Here is a 27,108-nt window from a genome sequence, read left to right as displayed (position 1 = left end):
CTCTCCCCTTGTGATTGTCAGGATGTGTGAGGGGCACACTGTGCACGTCACCTCACACCCAGGATGGTCAGCTCACCTCCATCTCCATTCCTGTGGCAGGGCCCCCAACAGCTGTAACCCTCCACGTGGGAGGGTCACCCTATACTTGCCACATGGATTCCAGGAATGTCACAGAATGCCTGCCCCTTCACACACAGAGTCAAGTTGCATCTGTCTCTACACCCCACATGCCTATCGCCTGACAGGATCCCTGTAGACATGTGAACATCACCCCACAGCAGTCACCAACCTCCTATGAGCATCTCATCACCTAAGTCACACCCCCCCATGCTTGACTGTCCCCTCACAGGTGTCCGGATGCACCAGGGGCACCCCACGGGTGTTGATTGCATCCAGCGTGGTTACCTCACCTCTGTATCCACCCCTGTGGCAGGCAGGGCTCCCTGATCGCTGTCACCCTCAGAGTGGGAGGGTAACCCTGCACTTTACACACATAGTTCAGGAGTGTCACACCAATCCTGCACCATTGCATGGGGGTTTGCAATGATCCCATCACCCACCTACACGTGCCTGGCACCTCACAGGGTCCCCATAAGCATGTGGCCATTACCCCACATCAGTCACCAACCTTGTATGAGCATCACATCACCTGTGTAACCCACCCCCCATGATTGGCTGTCCCCTCACAGGTGTCAGGATGTGCCTGGGGAGCACCAAATATGTCATCTTGTGCCTGGGGTGGTCATCTCACCTCCATCTCCAGCCATGTGGCAGGGCCCCTGACTGCTGATAACTTCAGCATGGGAGGGTCGCCCCACACTTGCCACATGCCATCCTGGAGTGTCAAGCATGCCTGCCCCATTGCACATGGGGGTCACATTGCACCCATCACCCCCCTCCATGTGTATGGCACTTCACAGGGTCCCCTTAGACCTTTGACTGTCAAGCCAAAGCAGTCAAAAACGTTGTATGTGCATCAAGTCACCTGTGTCAACCTCCCAACACAGCACTTGACTATCCCCTCATGAGTGTCAGGACAGTCCAGGAGCACCCCACACATGTTGCCATGTGCCAGGGATGGTCACCTCACCTATGTCTCCACCTCTGTGGCAGGGCCCCCTGACCACTGTCACCCTCAATGAGGGAAGGTCCTCCTGCACTTGCTACACACAGACTGGGAGTGTCACAGCATGCCTGCCCCATCACATGTGGGGGTCATGTCACAACAATTGCCCACCCCCTGTGTATCTGGCACTTCACAGGGTCCCCATAGGCATGTGACTGTCACCCCACAAGGTCATCAACTTTGTATGAGCATCACATCACCTGTGTCACCCCCCACATGAGGGTGTCAGGATGTGCAAGGGCAACACATGCATGTCGTCTCATGCCTGTGTTGGTCACCTCACCTCCGTCTCCATACATGTGCCAAGGCCTCCTGACTGCTGTCTCCCTCAATGTGGGAGGTCCACCCCATGCTTGCCACATGCAGTCTGAGAATGTCACAGCAGGCATGGCCCATCACAAGTGGGGGTCACATTGCACCCACGTGCCTAGCCCCACCTATGGTCCCCATAGGCATGTGACAGTCACTCCACATGAGTCACCAACCTCATATGAGCATCACATCACATTTCACTTCACCCACACTTGACTGTTCCCTTGTGGTTGTCAGGATGTGCAAAGGGCACCCCACACATGTTGCCTCCCACCAGGGGTGGTCATCTCACTTCTGTTTCCACCCCTGTGGCAGAGTCCCTGACTGCTCTCACACTCAACATGGGAGGGCCACTCATGCTTGCCACACAGTTCAGATGTGTCAAAGCATGTCTGCACTATTGCACACAGTTATCACATCACACCCATCAGCGCCCACTTGCCTGGAACTTCCCGTGGTCCCCATAGGCATGTGACCATCACTCCACATTGATCACCAGCCTTCTATGACTATCACATCACCTGTGTCACTCCCTCATGTGGGGGTCATGACATGGAAGGGACATCCCACACATATTGCCTTGCACCTGGGGAGGTTACCTCACCTCTGTCTCCAACCATGTGGCAGGGTCCCTGATCACTGTCACCCTCAGTGTGGGTGGGTCACCCTGCACTTGCCAAACGCAGTCTTGGGGTGTCACAGCATGCCTGCACCATCACATGCTTGTGTCAGGTCACAAGTCAACCCCTGCATACCTCGCGCCACCCATGATCCCCATAGGCATGTGACCATCACTGCACATTGGTCACTAACCTCCTAAGAGTATCACATCTCTTGTGTCACGCCCCCACACTTGGGTGTCATACATGCAAGGGGCACCACGTACTTGTCTCCTTGTGCCTCCTGTGGTCACCTCACCTCCATCTCCACCCATGCAGTAGGACCCCCTGCCTGTTGTAACCCTCAGCATGGGAGGGTTGCCCCTGTTTGCCACATGCAGTCCAGGAGTGTAACTGCATGCCTGCCCCATTGCATGTGGGGTCACATCACACCCATCACCTCCCATGAGCCTGGCACCATGCATGTTCTACATAGGCATGTGACCAGCACCCCACGTCACTCACCTACCTCATATGAGCATAATGTCACCTGTGTTACCCCCCATGTGCATGTCAGGATGCATAGGGGGCACCCTGTATATGCCAGCTCGTGCCCAGGGTGGTCATCTCACCTCTGTCTCCACTCATGTGGAAGTGTCCCCAGACTGCTGTCACCCTCATCATAGGAGGGTCACCCCTGGCTTGCCACCCACAGTCCAGGAGTGTCAGAACACGACTGCCACATTGCATGTGGGTGTCCATTCACATCCATCACCACCCATGTGCCTGGCACCTCACATTGTCCCCATAGGCATTTGACTGTCACCACACATCAGTCAACAACCACACATGAGCATCATCTCCAGAAAGGCATGCAGCAGATTCCATGAAATCATGGCACATGTAGGGTTACATGGGAGAGTGCCATTTGTAGCAAATGGATGCTCGATATTGCACCACATTCTGAGGGGGAACAGTGTGCGTGGAATATCTCTCCTATGTGTGGAAAGTCTATGCCTAGCAACAGGGGCCCAGGGAATGACCTTTGTATGCAACACGATGTTATAGGCAGGCCACCCTTCCTTGGAGAGCTGAACTTCCCCAACAGTCTACTCCAGGGAGTCTATGACTTACAGACTGCTCAGCCCGAGTGAGGGACGTGGATGTGCTCTGAACAAACACTGTGCTTAGCATTCACCTTGGTCAGTCCTACCTGAAGTCTTTCTGCCTCAAGTAGAACCTTCAATGTGCTTCCACACAGAGTGAAACTCACAGGACTTCCCTGACAAATGTGAGACCCTCACAAGTCCCAGTGTCACCTAAGCTTATTTGGGTCTGCTCCTGCTTAGGTCATACAGAGAATGCAGACTATCTATGGAGCAATGTTCATTATAGAAGGTCACAGTGTGCTGTATGTGTGTCTTTCACTTCTCAGAAGCTGCAAGGACACAGGCTGTGTGTCTCCATTCATATTGGGGCCTGATGACAAAGCAGTCTTAACACCATTATCAAGTGGGAATCATGCGACCTCCTAGCTACATTCCAAACACCCTTGCTGCTTGAGCTTTCTTCATTGCTGACAAGCATCTTTGTGGAAGAGTCATACTATTCCAAACAAGAAGCTTGCTATCCCTTGATAGGAGCTCATCCTACAACACTCTTGAATAGAGGATACAGGAAACCTGACCACTAGCCTCCAAGGAAGCTGTACCTTTTTCAGCCAGAAAGGCCTGCAGCACTTTCCATGAAACCCTCGTCAATATACTGTTTTCACGCTAAAAAGCCTTGGAAGAAGTAATGGATTCTCGGGTCTGCATGGTTTTCCATCAAAGAATACTTTGTTGCAAAGACTGTCCTGCAGCTGGAGAGCATCCTACAACTCACAGACATTTGGGATTGACTTTGTTGCTAGAGTGAGACCTAGGCAGGACTCTCTAGTTTCTATAGCTATAGATCCTCCTGTTTGAAACTTCCAAAGGAACCTAGTTGTAGTGAGGCTTATCCTTCCCTGCTTGTTGGCCAGCAGAGGGAGATGGAGCTACATGGGAAAATCTCTGTGTTTTGCCTTCTCCCATGGATCTTCTAGCTGACCTTTCTCTACCTCAAGTGGAAACTGAAAATTGCATCCATCCAGAAGAAATAGGACAGGTATTCACTGAGGACCTAGGCCATGGAAACTCAGAGGGTGATATAGGACTACTAGGGCTTTCTCTCACTGAGGCCATATATGGCATTCAGACACTTTGGGGAGCAAAATTCACTCGTGGAATGGCCCAGTGTGTGGCATGTATGTCTTTTCATGGCTCAGAAAATACTGATACAGAGTCTGGGTGTCCACTTTGAAATTGGGGCCTGATGGGGAAAACAGTCATAACCCGTTTGGGAAGCAGGAGAGTTGTGATCTCCAATCTACATACAAATCACCCTTGCTGCTCGTCTTTTCTCTGCTGCCAAGCATCTCTGAGAACCTGAGAGTCTCATCAAAAGAAGCAGGGTGTTTGTCATTCTTTGCAAGGACTTCATCCCACAACTTTCTTGAACTCGAATCTTAAAGAAACTTGACCTTCAGATGAGCTGCAGAGTCTATATCCAGAAAGGCCTGCAACAGATTTCATGAAAGCATGGTGCTTGCAGGGCTTTAATAGGAGACTGCCATTTGAAGCAAATGAGTGCTGTGTTTTGCACCACTTTCCATGTGGAACACTGTGTGGAAATTCTCTCCTGTGTGCAGAAAATTTCTCCCTAGTGCCAGGGTCCCAGGGAATCACCTTTGTATGCAAAGTGATGTGAAAGGCAGGTCTCACTTCCTTGGCAAGCTAACTTCCCCAACAGTCAGACTGCCTCAGCAACACCTTTCCAGAGAGTGTCTGAATGCCAAGCAGGTTGGCCCCACTGAGGAACCTGGATTTGCACTCAAAAACTCTGCACTTAGTATTCACCCTCAGAGTCCTATATGAAGTCTCTCAGCCTCAAGTAGAACTGTGAATGTGCCTCCAGCAGCAATAAATGGACAGGATTTCCCTGAGCACTGCTAGGCCCTGGCAATTCCCACTGCCCCCTAGACCTACATAGGGCCTGCACTTGCTTAGGCTAAACACAGCAGGCAGGCCCTCTACAGAGCAAAGTTCATATAATGTCCCAGTGTGTTGCATGTGTATCTGTTTCACTGTTGGGAAGCTGCAGGTACAGAGGCTGTGTGGCAAAGTTCACAATGGCACCTGATGATAAAACAGTCATTACCTCATTTTCAAGCAGGATTCCTGGGGCTCGTAGCTGCATGCCAAACATCCTTCCTGCTTGACCTTTCTTCATTGTTAGGAAGCCTCTTTGTGTAAAAGTCAGTCTATTCCAAGCACACAAGGTGCTTTCTATCCCTTGCTAGGAGCTCAACCTGCAGCACTCTTGATCTAGAGGACACAGGAAACCTGACCACTAGCCTCCAAGTATGCTTCAGCTTTTCCATCCAGAGAGGCCTGCAGTACTTTCCATGAACCCTTCATCAATGAGCTGCTTTCAAGCTAAAAAGCCTTGGAGAAAGTAATGGATGCTCGGGTCTGTACCTTTTTCCATTGGAGAACAATGTGCCAAAAGTCTGTCCTGTGGCTTGGGAGCAATCGCCAACCCACTGGCACTTGGGGTCGAATGTGTTGCCAGAGTGAAGGCCTAAGCAGGAACCTCAAGCTTGTATAGTCAGCATTCCTCCTGTTTTGATACTTCCTCAGGAACCCAGTTATGATGAGGCTTATCCTTCCCTGCATCTCAGCCTGAAGAGGGAGCTGGAGCTACACGGAAAAATCTCTGTGCTTTGCCTTCCCCCATGGATCTCCTACCTGACCTCTCTCTACCTCAAGCAGAAACTAGAAATTGCATACACCCTGAAGAAATAGGACAGCTTTTTCCTGAGCACTGCTAGGTCATAGCAAGGGCCAATGTCACCAATGCCTACTAGGGCCTTCCCTTGCTTAGGCCTTATATGGCATTCAGACACTGTGGCAAGCAAAATTCACTCATGGATGGGACCAGTGTGTGGTATGTGTGTCTTTTTGTGACTTGGAAACTGTGGGTTCAGAGGCTGCTTGTTCGCTTTGTAATTGGGGCCTGATTTAAAAAGCAGTCATTACCCATTTGGGAAGCAGGAGAGTTGTGGCCTCCAATCTGCATGCAAATGACCCTTGCTGCTCATCTTATCTCTGCTGACAAGTGTATCTGTGAACACATGAGTTTAATTGAAAGAAGCAGGGTGCTCACCATTCTTTGCATGTACCTCATCCCACAGCACTTTTGAAGTCACTTGTTGGGGTCATATCACATCCATCACCACCCATGTGCATGTAATCTCATATTGTCACCATAGACATGTGACCATAACCACACATCAGCCCACTACTGTGTATGAGTGTCACATCATGTGCATCCCCCCCTAAATCTTGACTGCCCCTCATGTGTGTCAGGGTGCACAATTGACACCCTGCACATGGTGCCTCACAAATCTGATGGACACCTGACATCCATTTCCACCCATGAGACAGAGCCCCCTGAATGCTGTCCCCTCAGACTTCAAGGTTCACCCTGAGCTTGTCACACACCATATGTGTCACACACTGTATGTGTCACACACTGTATGTATCACAGCATGCCTGCCTCATTGCACATGGGGGTCACATCACACGTGGGGGTCACATCACACCAGTTATGCCCCACATGCTTGACACCTCCCATGGTTGCCATAGGCACGTGACTGTCCCTCCACATCAGTCACCAACCTCATATAAGCATCATGTCACCTGTGTCACCCACCCCATGTGGGTGTCAGGACATGCATGGGGCACAAGGCATGTCACCTTGAACCTAGGGTGGTCTCCTACCTCTGTCTCCACACATGTGTCAGGGCCTCCTGACCACTCTCACCTCAGCATGGGAGGTTCACTCTGTGCTTGCTTCACACATTTTGGGATTGTCACAGCATGCCTTTCACATCACACACAGGTGTCATTTCACACCCATCAATACCCATGTACCTGGCATCTCACACTGTCACCATAGGCATGTGATCATCACCACACATTGGTCCACTACTGCTTATGAGTGTCACATCATGTGTATCCACCCCCAATGCTTGACTGTCCCCTTGCACGTGTCAGGGCACACAATTGTCACCCCACACACGGCACCTCATGCAAGTGATGGACACCTCACATCCATCTCCACCCAAGCGGCAGGGCCCCCTCACTGCTGTTCCCCTCAGCAAGGGAGGGTCACCTTGTGCTTGCCACACACAGTATGGGAGTGTCACAGCATGCCTGCCTCTCTCCCATGGCACCCTTAACCTCTGCATGCCTGTCACCTCTTATGGTCCCAAGAGGCATGTGACCATCCCCACACATTGCTCACCAACCTTGTATGAGTGTCATGTCACCTGTGTCACTCCCCCAATGTGGGTGGCAGGACATGCAAGTGGCAGCCTGCATGTGTCACTTCACACCCAGGGTGGTCACCTCACCTCCATCTCCACTCCTGTGGTAGGATCCCATTACTGCTGTCACCCACAGTGTGGGAGGGTCACCCCACACTTCCCACATGCAGTCCAGGAATGTAACAGCATGCCTGCCCCATTGCACACAGGGGTCATGTTGCACCTGACAATCCTCAATGGGTCCCCATAGTCATGTGACCATCACCTCACAGCAGTCACCAACCTTGTATGAGTGTCACATCACTTGTGAACCCCCTCAAGCTTGACTGTCCACTCAAGGCTGTCAGGACATTCCAGGGGCACACCACATGTGTCATCTCATGCCTGCGATGGTCACCTCACCTCCATCTCCACTCCTGTGCTAGAGCCCCCTGATCGCTGTCACACTCAGCATGGGAGGGTCCCACCACACTTGCTACATGCTGTCTGGGAGGGTCAGAGCATGATTGTCCAATCACATGCAGGGGTCATGTCACACCTGTCACCACTCTGGTGCATGCCTGACACCTCCCAGGATGCACATAGGCATGTGACCATCACCCCAAAGTGGTCAGCTACCTTGTATGAGTGTTATGTCACCTGTGTCACCCCCATCACATCCTACACATGAATGTCTCCTCACAGGTGTCATTGTACCCCAGGGTCACCCCGTGCATTACCCCTCCAACCCAGGATGGTCACCTCACCCCTATCACCACCCCTGTGGCAGGGACCCCTGACCACTGTCACCCTCAGTGTGGGAGGGTCACCCTGTGCTGGCCAGACTTAGTCCAACAGTGTCACAGCATGCCTGCCACATTGCATGTGGGGGTCATGTTACACCTGTAACTGCCCCCTGTGTGCCTGGCCCTTCACAGTGTCCCCATTGGCAAGTGGCCATCACCCCTCAGTGGTCACGAACCTTGTATGAGTGTCACATCACCTGTGTCACCTCCCTGACCCCACCCTTTACTGTCCCCTCACAGGTGTCAGGACAAGCCAGGAGCATTACGCAGGTGTTGCCTTGTGCCTGGAGTGGTCACCTCACATCCATCTCCACACTGGTGTCAGGGGCCCTGCCCACTGTCACCTACAGCATGGCAGGGACACCCCATGCTTGCCACACAGAGTTCAGTAGTGTGACATCATGCCTGCCTCAATGCCTGCCCCATGAGCCTGGCACCTCACAGGGTCTCCATAGCATGTGACCATCAGCCAATAATGGTCACCAAACTTGTATGAGCATCACATCACCTGTGTCACCCTCCACCCCACATGCTTGACTGTCCCCTTGTGGGTGTCAGGATGCACCAGGGGCATCATGCATGTGTTGCCTCATTCCTGGGGAGTCACCACACCTCTGTCTTCACCCCTGCAGCAGGGCGCCCTGACCGCTGTCACACTTAGCGTGGGAGGGTCACAAGGCACTTGCCACATGCAGTCCGGGAGTGTCACAGCATGCTTACCTCATTGCGCATTGGAGTCATGTCAACACAGTCCCTGCCCCCCCATGAGCCTGACACCTCACACAGTCCCCATAGGCATGTGAACATCACTTCACAGCAGTCCCCAACCTCATATGAGCATAGTGTCACCTGTGTCATCCCCCAATCCACCCCACACCACACTTGACAGTCCCCTCACGAGTGTCAGGATGCACCAAGGGCACTGTGCACTTGTCATCCCACACTGGGGTTGGTCACCTAACCTCCTTTTCCACCCCTCTGGCAGGGGACCCTGACTGCTGTCACATTCAGTGTGGGAGGGTCGCCCCATGCTTGCCACACACAATCCTAGTGTGTCATAGCATGACTGCCCAATCGCATATGGATGTCAGGTCACACCCATCACCCCCCATGTGCCTGGCACTTCACAGGGTCCTCATAGGCATGTGACAATCACCCCATAGTAGTCACCAACCTCACATGAGCATCACATCCCCTATGTCACCCTCTACCCATCCCCATGCTTGACAGTCACCTCACAGGTGTCAGGACATGCCAGGGGCAACCCGTGTGTGTCACCTCATGCCCAGAGTGGTCACCTCATCTCCCTCTTCACCCTGTGGCAGACCTGCCTGACCACTGTTGTGGAGATCTCATCCACAGAAATGAACCTGAATGTGAGTGGCATGGCTGAATTAAGAAAAATTCACACAAGAGTTTAGGAAAGCATGGAGTCAGGGGACTCAAGATCAACCAAGTCAAAAGTCCTGAGCTCTGATTCCCATAGCATATTTATTGAGAAAGATCAAATGCATTCTAGCATTCTAGCAGAGACTGGATTATAAATCATGATAATGGACATCACAAGGCATATGCTTCAATTAGAGAAAAAGTAGAACACCTTGATTTTTACGACTACTAGGGGAGATAATCTTTAATTCGGAGCTGGAACCATCTGGCTACATGACTGTTTTATCTCAATAAGTTTTCCTTGAGACTAGTTCTGCTTTCAGAACTGCTTGCAGCCATGTAGCTGGTCATGTGCTCTCTGAATTGTTACTCCAAGTCATTGCCTTCTGTCTCCTCTGTGGTTCTCTACATGCTGTCACCCTAAGTGTGGGAGGTTTGTACCATACTTGCCACATGCTTTCCAAAAGTGTCACAGCATGGCTGCCCCATTTCACGTGCGGGTAACATCACATCTGTCACCTCCCCTCATGCCTGGCACTTCACAGGGTCCCCATAGGCATGTGACCATCACTCCACAGCAGTCACCAACCTTGTATGAGTGTCATGTCACCTGTGCCACCCCACACCCCACTATTGACTGTCTACTCGTGTGTGTCAGGATGTGCCAGGGGCACACCATGCATGTTGCTGCATGCCTGGGGTTGTTACCTCACCTCCATGTCCACCCCTGTGGCAGGGCCCCCTAACCACTGTTACTCTCAGTGTGGCAGGGTCACCCTGCACTAGGCACATGCAATCAGGGGGTGTCACAGCTTGCCTGCTCCATTGCAGGTGGGGGTCACTTCCCACCCATCACCCAATCTCTGCATGCCTGGCACCCCACAGTGTTCCCACAGACATGTGACCATCACCCCCACAGTGGTCACCAACCTCATATGAACAACACATCACTTGTGTCACCCTCCCAACCCAGGCCACCCCACACTTGACTGTCTCCTCACAGGTGTCAGGATGCATAAGGGACAATCCACAACAGTCACCTTGCGCCCAGGATGGTCACCACGACTCCATTCCCATCCCTGAGGCAAGGGCCACTGACCACTGTCACCCTCAGTGTGGGAGCATAGCCCTGCCCTCACCACAGGTAGTCCTGGAGTGTCACAGCATGCCTGCCCCATCACATGTGGGTGTCAGGTTGCACCCATCACTAGCCCCGCATGTGTGGCACCTCACAGGGTCCCAATAGGCACGTGACTGTCACTTCATAGTGGTCACCAACCTCATATGAGCATCACATCCCCTGTGTCAACCTTCCCACCCCACCCCACACTTGACTTTCCCCTCATGGGTGTCAGGATGAGCCAGGGCACACTGTGCATGTCACCTAGCACCTGGGGTTGTCACCTCAGCTCCCTCTCCACAACTGTGGCAGGGCCCAATGATCAATGGCACCCTCAGTGTGGAAGTGTGGCTCTGCACTTGCCAAAGGCTGTCCAGGATAGTGACAGCAGGCATGCCCCATCACACATGGGGTCATGTCACTCTCATCACCCCACATGCCTGGAATCTCACAGGGTCCCCATATGCATGTGACCATCACCCCACAACAGTCACCAACCTCGTATGAGCATCACATCACTGGTGTCACCCCCCATGCTTGACTGTCCCCTCATGGGTGTCAGGATGCACCAGGGGCACCCTATGCATGTCAGCTTGTGCCTGGGGTGGTCACTTCCCCTCCATCTCCACCCACATGGCATGGGCCCCTGACCTTGGGCACCCTCAGCATGGGAGGGTGGCCCTGCACTTTTCACATGCTGTCTGGGAGTGTCACAGCATGCCTGTCCAACTGCACTTGAGGCTAACATCACACCTGTCACCCCCCATATGCCTGGCACCTCCCATGGTCCTCTTCGGGATGTGACCATCACCCCACATGGGTCAACAACCTCATATGAGCATCACATCACCTGTGTCACCCCCACCTCACGGGTGTCAGGCTGCACAAGGGGCACCCCACCCATGTCACCTCACACATGGTTTGGTCTCCTCACTTCTGTTTCCACCCCTGTGGCAGGGCCCCCTGACTGCTCTCACCCTCAGCATGGGAGGGTCACATCATGCTTGCCACACACAGCCTAGGAGAGTGTCAGCATGCCTGCCACATTGTACATGGGGGTCACTTCACTTCCATCACCCCCACATGCCTGGCTGCTCCCATGGCACCATAGGCATGTGACGATCCCCCACATTGGTGACCAACCTCGTATGATCATCACATCACCTCAGTCACCTCCCCATGTGGGTGTCTGGATGTGCATGGGGCACAACATGCATGTTGCCTGCCACTCAGTGTGGTCACATCACCTCCCTCTCCACCCCTGTGGCAGGACCTCCTGGCCACTGTCACCCTCAGCATGGGAGGTTCACTTAGTGCTTGCCACACACCATCCAGGAGTGTCACAGCATGCCTGTCCCATTGCACTTGGGGATCACATCTCACCCATCACCCCCTGCATGGTTGGTATCTCTCATGATCCCCATAGGAATGTGACCATCACACCACTTCACACTCCAACCTTGTATGAGTGTCATGTAATCTGTCACCCCCACATGTGGGTATCAGGACATGTAAGGGGCACCCCACACATGTTGCCTCATGCCTGGGGTGGTCATCTCACCTCCATCTCCACCCATGTGGCAGGGGCTCCAGGCCACTGTCACCCTCAGCATGGAAGGGTTGCCCCTGTCTTGCCACTCGCTGTCCAGAACTATCACAACATGCCTGTCACATCTCAATTGGGGGTCCCTTTGCACAAGTCAGCACCTGTGTGCCTGGTATCTCAAATTGGCCCCATAGGTATGTGACTGTCAGCACACTATGTCCAACAACTGCCTATGACCAGCACCACCAGAAAGGCCTGAAGCAAATTTCATGAAGTCATGGTGCATGTAGGGCTACAATGGGAGAGTGCCATTTGTTGCAAATGTTTGCTCAGTTTTGCACTGCTTTCTGATGTGTGTGTGTGGAATGTTTCTCCTGTGTGCAGAAATTCTCTGCATAGCATCAGGGGCCCAGGGAATCACCTTTGTATGCAATGTGATGGTATATGCTGTCCTCCCTTCCTTGGAGTGATAAAATTCCTGAACTGTCAGCTGCCTCAGAAAGATAATTCTAGGGATTCTATGACCGACAGGCTGTCCATCTGGAGGGAGGAACATGGATGTGCTCTGAAAAAACACTGTGCTTAGCATTCACCCTGGACAGCCCTATCTGAAGTCTCTCTGCCTAAAGTAGAACCTTGAATGTGCTTTCACCAGAACTAAACTGACAGGACTTTCCTGACCAGTGTGAGGTCCTGGGAAGTCCCAGTGAAACCTAAGCTTACTTGGGCCTACTCCCACTTAGACCATACATAGAATGCAGACCGTCTATGGAGCAAAATTCATTATAGAAGGTCCCAGTGTGTTGCATGTGTGTCTCTTTCACTGCTTGGAAACTGCAGGTACACAGGCTGTGTATCTATGTTCATATTGGGGCGTGATGACAAAACAGTCATTACCTCATTTTCAAGAGGGATTCATGTGGCCTCCTAGATACATTCCAAACACCCTTGCTGCTTCACCGGTCTTCACTGCAGTTAAGCCTCTTTGAGGAAAAGTCACTATATTCCAAACAAACGAGAGGCTTCCTATCCCTTCATAGGGACTCATCCTACAACACCCTTGATCTAGAGGACACAGGAAACCTGACCACTAGCCTCCAAGGCAGCTGCACCTTTTCCATCCAGAAAGACCTGCAGCACTTTCCATGAACCCCACATCAATGTACTGTTTTCATGCTGAAAAGCCTTGGAGGAAGTAATGTATGCTCGGCTCTGTACAGATTTCCATCAGAGAACACTGAGTGTCAAAAGTCTGTCATGCAGCTTGAGACCATACTCCAACCCACAGGCACTTGGGATCGAATTTTTTGCTAGAATGAAGTCTTAGGCAGGCCTCTGTAGCTTGTATAGCCAGAGATCCTCCTGCTTTGAAAGTTCCTCAAGAACTCAGTTGTAGTGAGACTTAATCTTCAATGCTTGTCAGCCACCAGAGGGCACAGGAGCTATATAAAAACTCTGTGCTTTGCCTTCCCCTGTGGATCTCCTACCTGACCTCTCTCTACCTCAAGCAGAAACTCGAAATTGCATCCAGCATGAAGAAACAGGAAAGATATTCCCTGAGCACTGCTAGGCCATGGCAAGTCCCAGGGTCACCAAGGGCTACTAGGGCCTTCTCTAGCTTAGGCCATATATGGCATTCATACCCCCTGGGGATCAAAATTCGCTCATGGAAGGGCACAGTGTGGGGCATGTGTGCCTTTTCATGGCTTGGAAAATACAGACAGAGGCTGGTGTCCACTTTGAAATAAGACCTGATGGGAAAAGCAGTCATAACCCTTTTGGGAAGCAGGAGATTTTTGGCCTCCAATCTAAATGCAAATCGCCCTTACTGCCCATCTTATCTTTTCTGCTGCTGAGCATCTCTGAGAACCTGAGAGTCTCATCAAAAGAAGCAGTGTGCTCACCAATTTTGCAAGGACCTCATTCCACAACACTGTTGAAGTCGAAGGTGAATTAAACGACACAGAGCTTCCAGTGGAGCTCCAGTCTCTTCATCCAGAAAGGCATGCAGCAGATTCCATGAAATCATGATGCATTTAGGGCTTCAATGGGAGAGTGACATTGGTATCAAATGCATGCTCTGTTCCATACCACTTTCCATTGGGGAACACTGTGTGCAGAAAGACTCTCCTGTGTGCAGAAAGTCTCCCCTAGCTCAAGAGACCCAGAGAATCAGCTTTGTATGCAAAGCAATGTTATGGGTAGGCCTCCCTTCCTTTCAGAGCTAAACTTCCCCTACTGTCAAACTGCTTCAGAAACATAATTTTAGGGAGACTATGACTGAGAGGCTGCCCAGCCTGAGTGAGGAATGTGGATGTGCTCTCAAAAAACACTGTGCTTAGCATTCACCCTGGGAAGTCCTACCTGAAGTCTCTCTTTCTCAAGTAGAAACTTGAATGTGCTTTCAGCCAGAACCATACTTACTGAACTTCCCTGACCACTGTGCAGCCCTGAGAAGCCCCATTGTGACCTAAGTTTACCTAGGGCCTTCTCCTGCTTAGGGCATACACAACATTCAGACCGTCTATGGAGAAAAGTTCATTATAGAATGTCCCAGTGTGTTGCATGTGTGTCTCTTTCACTGCTTAGATGCTACAGGTACAGAGGCTTTGAGTCAATGTTACAATCAGGGTTGATGACAAGACAGTTGTTATCCCATTTTCAAGTGGGATTGATGCAGGCTTTTAGCTGCATGCCATACACCCTGCTGCTTGACCTTTCTTGACTGCTGGCAAGCCATTTTGTGGAAAGGTCGGTCTATTCCAAGCCAAAGTGGTGCTTGCTTTCCCTTGATTTCCCTTGCTCATCCTAAAACACTCTTGATCTAGAGTGTACATGGAACCTTACCACTAGCCTCCAAGGAAGATGCAGCTTTTCCATCCAGAAAGGCCTGAAGCACTTTCCATGAATGCTTTGTCCATATACTGCTTTCATGCTAAACAGCTTTGAAGGATCTAATGGATGCTTGAGTCTGCACCATTTTCCATTGGAGACCACTGTGTGCCAAGAGTCTCTCCTGTGGCTTCAGGGCACCCTCCTACAGACAGGGACTTGGAATCAACTTCATTGCCAGAGTGAAAGCCTAGGCATGACTCTCTACCTTGTATAGCCAGATTTCCTCCTTCTTTGAAACTTCCTCAGGAACTCAGTTCTAGGGAGGCTTATCCTTCCATGCTTGTCAGCCAGCAGAAGGAGACAGAGATACATGGAAAAATCTCTGTGCTTTCCCTTCTCCTATGAATTCAATACCTGACCTCTCTCTACCTCTAGTAGAGCCTCAAAATTGCATCCAGCTTGAAGGAATAGGAGAGCTCCTCCCTGAGCACTGCTAGGCTGTGGCATGTCCCAGGGTCACCAAGGCCTACTAGGGCCTTAACTCGCTTAAGCCATATATGGCATTCAGACCCTTTGGGGAGCAAAATTCACTCATGGAAGGCCCACTGTGTGGCATCTGTGTCTACTTGCCACTTGGAAACTGCAGATAAAGAGGCTCGGTGTCCAACTTGAAATTGGGGCCTGATGGGAAAAACAGTTATTACTCGTTTGGGAAAGCAGTAGAGTTGTGGTCTCCAACTGAATGCAAATCACCTTTACTGCCCGTCTTATGTTATCTGTTGCCAAGTTACTCTGAGCACATGAGAGTCTCATCGAAAGAAGCAGGTTGCTTGCCAGTCTTTCACGCACCACATCCCACAACACTTTTGAAGTCGAAGAGGAATGAAACTTGAGCTACAACTTCCAGTTGAGCTGTAGTTACTTGCAGGGGTCATATGGCACCTGTCACCATCTGTGTGCCTGGCACCTCACATTATACCATAGGCATGTGACCATCACTGCACATTGGCCACCTACCACGTATAAGCATCATGTTATGTGCCTCCCCCCTGAATGCTTGACTGTCCCCTTACATGTGTCAGGGCACACAATTGGTATCCCACACATGGTGCCTCATGCATGTGATGGACACCTCACATCCTTCTCCACCCATGTGACAGGGATCCTTGACCACTGTCCCCCTCAGCATGAGAGTTACACCATGATTGCCAAACACAATATGTGAGTGTCACAACATGCCTGCCCCATCACACACAGGGGTCACATAGCACCCATTACCCCCTGCATTCCTGGCACCTCCCCTTGTCCCTATAGGTATGTGACTGTGCCCCCACATCAGTCACCAACCTAGTATGAGCATCATATCACCTGTGTCACCCACCCCCATGAGGGTGTCAGGACATGCAAAGGGCACACCACATGTGTCACCTTGCACCCAAGGGTGGTCACCTCACCTCTGTCTCCACCCATGTGGCAGGGCCCCCTGACTGCTGTCACCCTCAATGTGGGAGGATCACACTGCATTTTCCATCTGAAGTCCAGGAGTGTCACAGCATGCCTGGCCCAATGCATGGGGTGTCACATCACACCCATCACCATCTACGTGCCTGACACTTCCCATGGTCCCCATAGGCATGTGACCATCACTCCACATCAGTCACCAACTTCGTATGAGCATCACATCACCTGTGCCACCCCCAACATGCTTGACTGTCCCCTTGTGTTGTCAGGACATGCAAGGGGCACCCAGTACATGTCTCTTCCCACCTGGGGTGGTCACCTCACCTCCATCTCCACCCATGTGGCAGGGCCCCTTTACCACTGTTACCCTCAGCATGGAAGGGTTGTACCATGCTTGCCACACACAGTCCAGCAGTATCACAGCATGCCTGCTGCATCACTTGTGGGGGTCACTTCACATCCATCACCCACTGTGTGCCTAGCAATGCCCATGGTCCCCATAGGCATGTAACCATCAGCCCACCTTGGTTACCAACCTCATATAAGCATCATGTCACCTGTGTCACACCCCCACACACGTGTCAGGACACATGAGTGGCATCCCACATGTGTCTCATCTCACCTGGGGGTTCTGCTCACATCCATCTCCACGCATGTGGGAAGGCCCACTGACCACTCTCATCCTCTGTTGGGAGGGTCGCCTTACACTTGCCACAAGCAGTCTTAGATTGTCACTGCATGCCTGCCCCATTGCACATGGGGGTCACGTCACACCCATCACCACCCATGTGCCTGGTATCTCCCATTGCACCCATAAGCATGTGACCGTCACCCCACAATGGTCACCCACCTTGCATGAATGTCACATTACCTGTATCACCACCCCTAAAGTGGGTGTCAGGACATGCAAGAGGCACACCTCACATACTGGCTTGTGTATGGGATTGTCACCTAACATCTGCCTCCATCATGTGGCATGACCCCAGACCACAGTCCACCTCAGTCTGAAATGTTCCCCCATGCTTTTCCCCTGCATTCTGAGAGTGTAACAGCATGCCTGTCCCATTGCCTGAGTGGGTCATGTTGCACCACTACCCACGTGCCTGTCACCTCACATTGTCAGCAGAGGCAAGTGACCATCAACCCACGTTGGTCACCCACCTCGTATGAACATCACGTTAGACATGTCACCCCCCCAACAATTGACTGTTGCCTCACCTGTCAGGATATGCAAGGGGCAACCTGTGCAGGTCACTTCACTCACTGGATGGTCACCACACATCTGCCTCCACCCATGTGTCAGGGCCCCCTGACTGTTGTCACATTCAGTGTGGGAGGGTCACTGTGCACTTGCCACACATAGTCCAGGTGTATTACAGCATGCCTGCCCAACTCAGGAGGGGTCACATCACACCTGTCACAACCCCACATCCTTGGCACCTCAAAGGGTCCCCATAGGCATGTGACCATCACTCCACAGTGGTCAGCAAACTTGTATGAGCTGCAGGTCACCTGAGTCACCCCCATCACCACCCTTGACTGTCCCTGCATAGGTGTCAGGATGCACCAGGAGCACCCTGCGTGTGTCACCTCCTGCTTGGGGTGGTCACTTCACCTCCATCTCCACCACTGTGGCGGAGCCCCCTGATTGCTGTCACCCTCAGCGTGGGAGGATCACCTTGTGCTTGCCACATGCAGTCCAGGAGTGTCATGGAATGCCTGCCACATTGCATGCCGAGCTCACTTTGCATCCATCAGGCCCCACCCAATGTGCCTGGCACCACATAGAGTCCCCATAGGCATCTGACCGTCACCTCACAGCAGTCACAAACAACGTATGAGTGTCACTTCACCTGTGTCACACCCTCACACTTGAATGTCCCTTCACAAGTGTTATGATGTGCCAGGGGCACTCTGTTGCATCGCACCTGAGGGGTTCACCTTGCCTTTGTTTCACACCCAGGGTCTTCACAACACCTCCATCTCCACCCCTGTGGCAGGGTCTCCTGAACTGTCAATCTCAGTGTGGGAGGGTCACCCTGAACTTGCCACATGCAGTAGTGGTGTGTCACAGCATGCCTGCCCCATCGCACCTGGGGGTCACATCACAACCATCACCTGCCCCCACATGCCTGGGTCCTCACAGGGTCCCCATAGCATTGTGACCATGACTCCACAGCTGTCACCAACTTCGTATGAGCATCATGTCACCTGTGTCACCCCCCACCTTGCCACACTTGACAGTCCCTCACAGGTGTCAGTATGCACAAGGGGCACCCTGCACCTGTCTCCTCACCTCTGGTTTTGTCATCTCATCTGTCTCCACCCCTGTGGCAAGGCCCCCAATCACTGTCATCCTCAGCATGGGAGGGGCGCCCTGTGCATGCCACACACTGTCCAGGAGTCTCACAGCAAGCCTGCCCATTGCACACAAGGTCATATCACACGCATCACCCCAAATCCTGTGCCGGACACCTCACAGGGTCCCCATATGCATGTGAATGTCATCCCAAAGCAGTCACCAACCTCGCATGAGTATCATATCAACTGTCACCACCCCAAACTTGACTGTCGCCTTGCAGGTGTCAGGTCATGCCAGGGGAAACTCTGGCATGTCGCCTCATGCCCAGGTTGGTCACTTCATCTCCATCTTTACCCCTGTGGCTGGGTCCCCTGAACACTTTCACCCTCAGCATGGGAGGGTTACCCCAAGCTTGCCACATGGAATCCAGGTGTGTCACAGCATTCCTGCCCCATTGCACTCGGGGGTCACTTCACACACATCACCCCCCATGGGCCTAGTATCTCACAGCATCCCCATAGGCATGTGAACATCACCCCACAGTGGTCACCAACCTCATCTCATCACCTGTTTCACCCTCCACACTCCATGCTTGACTGTCCCTTTGCAGATGTCAGGATGCACCAGGTGCTCCCTGCACCTGTTGCCTCACACTTGTGGTGGTCACCTAACCTCTGTCTCCACCCCTGTGTCAAGGCCCCTGAATGCTGTCACCCTCAGTGTGGGAGGGTCACCCTATGCTTGCCACACAGAGATAGGGAGTGTCACAGCATGTGTGCCCCATCACATGCAGGAATCACATCATACCCATCACCCCCCAAGTGCTGTCACCTCACAGGGTCCCCATACATATGTGACCATCACTCCACAGCCGTCACCAAATTCATATGAGCATCATGTTTCCTGTGTCACCCACCACCCTCCCCAGGCTTGACTATCCCATGACTGGCGTCAGGATGCATCAGGAGCACACTGCATGGATCACCTCATGCCTGAGGTGGTCACCTCACGCCTGAGGTGGTCACCTCACCTCTGTCTCCACCCCTGTGGCAGGGCCCCATGACTGCTGTTAGACTCAATGTGGGATGGTTGCCCCCTGCTTGCCATAAGCTGTCCAGGAGTGTCACAGCATGCCTGTCCCATTGCATATGGTGGTCACATTGCACCTGTCATCCCCTGCATGCCAGACATCTCACAGTGTCCCCATAGTTACAAGACCATCACCCCACATCTGGCACCAACCTCATATGAGCATCACATCACTCCCCCTCACTTAACTATCCCCTTGCGGGTGTCAGGATGTGCCAGGGGCACCATGTGCTTGTCAGCTGGTGCCTGGGATGGTCCTTTCACCTCTGTCTCCACCCCTGTAGCAGGGCATGCTGATTGCTCTCATCTTCAGTGTGGGAGTGTCATCTTGCACTTGCCACTCACAGTCCAGGAGTGTCACAGCATGTCTGCCCCATTGCATGTGGGGATCATGTGCACCTATCACTCATCCCAGCATCCTTGGAACCTCACAGGGTCCCCTAGGCATGTGACTGTTACCCCAGAGCAGCCATCAACCTCGTATGAGCATCACATGTCCTGTGTCATCCCCCCAACCCACTCTTGACAGTCCTCTTGTGGATGTTAGGGCACGCCTGGGGCACCCTGTGCATGTTGCCTAGTGTCCGGGTGGTCACCTCACCTCCATCTCCACCCCTGTGGCAGGGCCCCCTGACCACTGTCAGCCTCAGCTTTGGATGGTCACCCCATGCTTGCCACATGCCCTCCGGGAGTGTGACAGCATGCCTGCCTTATCACATGTGGGGGCCACATCACACCCGTCAACACCCCTGCATGCCTGGCACCAAACAGGGTCCAAATAGACATGTGACCGACACCCCACAGTGATCATCAACCTCTTATGAGAGTCATGCCACCTGTGTCACCCCCTGCACCCCACTCTGACTGTCCCCTAGTGGTTGTCAGGATGTGCCAGGGGCATCCTGTTCATGTCACATCACACCCATGGTGGTCACCTCACCACCGTTTCCACCCCTGTGCCAGGGACCCCGACAGCTGTGAACCTCAGCATGAGAGGGTTGCCCCTCACTAGCCACATGCAGTCATAGCATGCCTGCCCCATAGCATGTGGGGATTAGGTCAAACTTTCAGCACCAGCCCACGTGCCTGGCAACTCACAGCATCCCCATAGACATGTGACTGTCACCCAACAGCAGACACCAACCTCATATGAGAGTCACGTCATTTGTGTCATCCCCCCACATGTGACTGCCCCTTTGCCACTGCCAGGACACACCAGGGGCACTCCACACAAGTTGCCTTGCACCTGGAGTGGTCACCTCATCTCCATCTCCAGCATGTGACAGGGCCTCCTGACCTTTGTCACACTCAGTATGGGAGGGTAGACCTGTGCTTGCCACATGCAGCCCAGGAGTGTTACATGCCTGTCCCATCGCACTTGGGGGTCACGTCAAACCCATCACCACCCCCACCTGCCTGGCACCTCACAGGGTCCCCATAGGCATGTGACCATCACCCCACATCAGACACCAACCTCGTATGAGCATCACATCACCTGTGCTACTGCCCCACCTCATGCTTGGCTGTCCACTCGTGGTTGTCAGGATGCACCAGGAGCACCCTGTGAGTGTCAGTTCTCACCCAGGGTCGTCATCTCACCTTTGTCTCCACCCCGTGGCAGGGTCCCCTGACCACAGTCACACTCAGTGTGGAATGGTCACCCCAAGCTTGCCTCATGCAGTCTGGGAGTGTCACAGCATGCCTGTGCCATAGTACAAGGGTTTACATCACAGTTGTCACCTCCTACATCCCTGACACCTCACGGTGTCCCCATATCCATATTACCATCACCCACAGGGGTCGCCAACCTCGTATGAGTGTCAGGTCACCAGTGCCACCCCAACCACCCTATGCTTGACTGTCTCCTTGTGGGTGTCAGGATGTGCCAGGGGCACCCCACACATGTCACCTCGTGCATGGGTTGGTCACTTCGCCTCCATCTCCACCCCTATGGCAGGGACCCCTGACCCCTGTCACCCTCAGCATGATTGGGTCACCCCACATTTGCAACAAGCAGTGCAGTAGTGTCACAGCATGCCTGTACCATTGCACAAGGGGGTCACATTGACCCCATCACCCCCCTGGGTGCCTGGCACCTCACAGGGTCCTCATAGGCATGTGACCATCACCCCACAGCTGTCACCAAACTCTTATAAGTATCACATCACCTGTGTCACCCACCCCACACTTTACTGTCCACTTGTGGGTGTCAGGAAGTGCCAGAAGCACACCCCACATGTCGTCTTGCACCCAGGGTGGTTACCTCACCTCTGTCTCTACCCCTGTGGCTGGACTTCCTGACCACTGTCACCCTCAGTGTGGGAGGGTCACCTCGCATTTGCCACATGCAGTCTGAGAGTGTCACAGTATGCTTGCCCCATCACAGGCAGGGCTCATGTGGCACATGTCATCATTCCCCATGTGCCTGACACCTCACAGGGTCCCCATAGGCATGTGACTGTCATCCCACAGTGGTCACCAACCTCATATGAGCATCAAGTCACCTTTTTCATACCACAAACCCATGCTTGACTGCCCCCATCAGATGTCAGGACACATTGGGGCACCCTGCAAGTGTCACCTCATGACCAGGGTGGTCACCTCACCTATGTCTTCAACCCTATGGCCATGCCCCCTGACCACAGTCACCCTCAGTATGGGAGGGGCGGTAGCACTTTTCAAACGCAGTCCAGGAGTGTCAAGCATACCTGCCCTATTGCAAGTGAGTGTCACTTTGCACATGTCACCACTCTCAATGTGTCTGGCACCTCCCAGTTTCCCCATAGGCATGTGACCATCTCCCCACAGTAGTCACACAGCTCTTATGAGCATCATGTCACCTGTGTCACACCCCCACCCTACACTTGTCTATCCCCTTGCATGTGTCAGGACGTGACAGGGGATACCTGTGCATGTCACCTCACACCCAGCATGGTCACTACTCCTCTGGCTTCACACTTGTGGCAGGGCCCCCGACCATGTCACCCTCAGCATGGCAGGGTCACCCTGTGATTGCCACATGCAGTTCAGTGGTGTCACAGCATGCCTGCCCCAATGTACATGGGGGTCACATCACACCCATCAAAATGCCCCATGAGCCTAGCACCTCACAGGGTCCCCATATGCATGTGATCATCACCCCACAGTGGCTACCAACCTCATATGAGCTTCATGTCACCTGCATCATCCTGCCCCACACTTGACTGTCCCCTCACAGGTGTCAAGACACACCAGAGGCACTTAGTTTATGTCACCTCACTCCTGGGGTGGTCACATCACCTCCATCTCCACCCCTGGGGCAAGGCCACCAGACTGTTGACACCCTTAGTGTGGGAGGGTCACCCCACACTTGCCACATGCAGTCCTGGTGTGTCACAGCATGTCTGCTCCATTAAAAGCAGGGGTCACATTGCACGTCTCAGCTCCCCCCCAGGTGACTGGCAACTCACAGAGTCCCATAGTTATGTACTGTCACCCCACAGCAGTCATCAATGTATGTGTCATGTAACCTGTGTCACCGCCCCCACCCCATGCTTGACTGTCCCCTTGCAGGTGTCAGGAGGCACCAGGGGCATCATACAAGTGTCACCTTACTCCCAGGTTGGTCACTTCACCTCTGTATCCACCCCTGTGGCAGGACCCCAGACCACTGTCACCCTCAGTGGGGGGGTCACCCCACAATTGCCACATGCTCTCTTTGAGAGTCACAGCATATCTGATCCATTTCATGCAGGGGTAATGCCACATTCATCACCCCCCAAATGTGCCTGACACCTCACAGGGTCCCCATAGGCATGTGACCATCACCCCACAGAGTCACCAAACTCCTATGTGCATCAAGTCACCTGTGTCACCCCCCCACACTTGACTGTCCACTCGTGGTTGTCAGAGGCACCCTGCAGGTGTCATCTCATGCCTGGGATGGTCACCTCACCTCTGTCTCCACCACTGTGACAGAGCCCCCTGACTGCTGTCACCCTCAGTGGGGGAGGGTCAACTTACACATGCCACATGCAGTCTGAGAGTGTCACAGCATGCTTGCCCCATCTTATGTGATGGTCACATCCTCTCATGATCTGCCCTCCCCATGCCTGACACCTCACAGTGTCCCCATAGGCAAGCAACATTCATCCCACAATGGTCACCAACCTCATATGAGTGTCATGTCACTTTCTTCAACTCCCCCCACCCCATGCTTGACTGTCCCCTCATGAGTGTCAGGACACAGCAGGGGTAACCCATGTGTGACATCCTGTCACCTCACCTCCATCTCCACCCCTGTGGCAGGGGACACTTACTGCTGTCACCCTCAGTGTGGGAGTGTCACCTTGTGCTTGCTACATGCAGTCTGGGAGTGTCACAGCATGCCTGCCCTATCACATGCAGGGTTCACTTCACAACTGTCAGCAACTCTGCTTGACTGGCACCTCAGAAAGTTCCCATAGGCATGTGATCATCACCCCACAATGGTCTCCAACCTAGTTTGAGCATCACCTCACCTGTGTCACCCCCATGCTTGAATGTCACCTCACATATGTCAGAACACTCCAGGGGCACCCCATGCATGTTGCCTTGCACCCAACATGGTCACATCTCCTCAGTCCCCACTGCTGTGGTGGGGCCCCCTGACCTCTCCCACCCTCAGTATGGGAGGGTCACGCTGTGGTTGCCACATGCAGTCTGGGAGTGTCACAGCATGACTGTCCCATCGCATGAGGGGGTTCTTTGCATCCATCACTGCCCCCCCACGTGCCTTGCATCTCACAGATTCCCCATAGGTATGTGGCCATCACTCCACAGGAGTCACCAAGCTCTTATGAGCATCTTGTCACATGTGTCACCTCCCCCACCCCACCCTACGCTTGACTGTCCCCTCAGAGTTGTTAGGACATGCCAGGGGAAACTTGCACTTGTCAACATGCACCTGGGGTGGTCACTTCCCCTTTGTCTCCACAACTATAGCAGGGCCCCCTGACCACTGACATCCTCATCATGGGAGGGTTGCCCCATGCCTGACATATGCAGTTGGGATTTTCACAGCATGCTTGCCCCATCACATGTGGGGGTCACATTGCACCCATCGCCCACCCCCCCACCTGTCTGGTACCTCCTAGGGTGCCTATAGGAATTTGACCATTACCCCTCAGCAGCCACCAACCTCATATGATCATCACATCACCTGTGTCACACCCCCACCCCATCCCACGCTTCACTATCCCATTGTGGGTGTCAGGACGTGCCAGGGGTACTCTGCACGTGTTGCCTTGTGCCGGGGTGGTCACCACACCTCTGTCTCCACCCCTGTGGCATGTGACCATAAACCCACAGTGGTCACCCACCTCATATGAGTGTCATATCACCTGTCACCTCCCTCACACTTGACTGTCCCCTTGCTGATGTGAGGACACTCTAGGGGCACCCTGCATGTATCACATCTCACCCTGGGTGATCACCTCACCTCTGTCTCTACCCTGTGGCAGGGACCCCTGACCTCTGTCACCCTCAGCATGGGAGGGTCACCCCATGCTTGCCTCGTACAGTCTGGCAGGGTCACAGCATGGCTGCCCCATCTCATGTGGGGTTGCTTCACACCCATCACCCCCCACATGCCTGGCACCTCACAGGATCCCCATAGGCATGTGACCATCACCCCACAGTGGTCACACACATTGTACAAATGTCAGGTCTCCACTCCCCCACCCCATGCTTAACTGTACACTCCCACATGTCAGGATGCACTAGGGGTACACAGAGCAAGTTGCCTAGTGCCAGCAGTGGTCACCTCAACTCAGTCACTACCTCTGTGGCAGGTCCCCAGAGTGCTGTCACCCTCCACATGGGTGGGTCTCCTTGCACTTGCACATGCAGTCCAGGAGTGTCACAGAATGCCCACCCCATCACATGCAGGGATCCTCTTGCAACCGTCACCCCCCCCAGATGAGTGCTTCACACTTCACAGGTTCACCATAGGCAGGTGATTGTCACCCCACAGTGGTCACCAACCTCATATGAGAATCATGACATCTGTGTCACCCCAAAACCCCAAGCTTGACTCTCTTATCATGGGTGATGACACACAAGGGGCACCTCGTGCATGTCACCTCATGCATGGGGTCATCACCTCATCTGTGTCTCCAACCCTGGGGCAGAGCCCCTGACCACTTTCACCCTCAGTATGGGAGGGTCGCCCCATGGTTGCCACATGCAGTCAGAGACTATAACAGCATGCATGCCCCATCACACGTGGGAGTCACTTTGCACCTGTCAATCCCCCCACGTGTGTGGCACCTCATAGGGTCCTCATAGGCATGTGACAGTCACCCCACAGTGGTAACCAACCTCGTATAAGTGTCACATCACTTGTGCCATGCCCACCAATGCTTGACTGTCCCTTTGAGGCTGCCAGGACAGGCCAGGGGCATCCTGCGTGAGTTGCCTCACACCCAGGGTGGTCACCACTCCTCCTCCACCACTGTGGCAGGGACTCCTGACCACTGTCAACCTCAGTGTGGGAGGATCGCCCTGTGCTTGCCACATGCAGTCCAGGAGTATCACAACATGCCTGCCCCATTGCATGTGGGGGTCACTTCACACCCATCAACCACCCTGACCTGTCTGGCACCTCACAGTGACACCATAGGCATGTGATGGTCACCCCACAGGAGTCATTACCCTCATACGAGTGTCACATCAACGTTATCAACCCTCCACCTCCCCATGCTTGACTGTCCCATCAGGGGTGTCAGGATGTGCCAGGGGCACCCTACATGTTGCATCATGCATGAGGTGGTCAGCTCACTTTCATCTCCAACCCTCTGGCAGGGCCCTCTGACTGCTGTCACCCTCAGTATGGGGGGGTCACCTGTGCTTGCCACATGCAGTCTGGGAGAGTCACAGCATGCCTGCCCCATCACAGGCAGGGGTCACATAGCACATGTCACTCCCTCCACTTGCCAGGTACCCCACAAGGTCCCCATAGGCAAGTGACTGTCACCCCACAGTTATTACATTGTATGAGCATCACATCACCTGTGTCATCTTGATCTCCCCCATGCTTAACTGTCCCCTTGTGGGTGTCAGGACACACCAGGAGCACACTGTGTGAGTCACTTTGTGCCTGGGGTGCTCACC

Source organism: Hippopotamus amphibius, chromosome 11, assembly GCF_030028045.1.
Source record: "Hippopotamus amphibius kiboko isolate mHipAmp2 chromosome 11, mHipAmp2.hap2, whole genome shotgun sequence".
Taxonomy (NCBI): Eukaryota; Metazoa; Chordata; class Mammalia; order Artiodactyla; family Hippopotamidae; genus Hippopotamus; species Hippopotamus amphibius.
The sequence above is the reverse complement of the archived record's forward strand: the minus strand, read 5'-3'. Positions refer to the sequence as shown.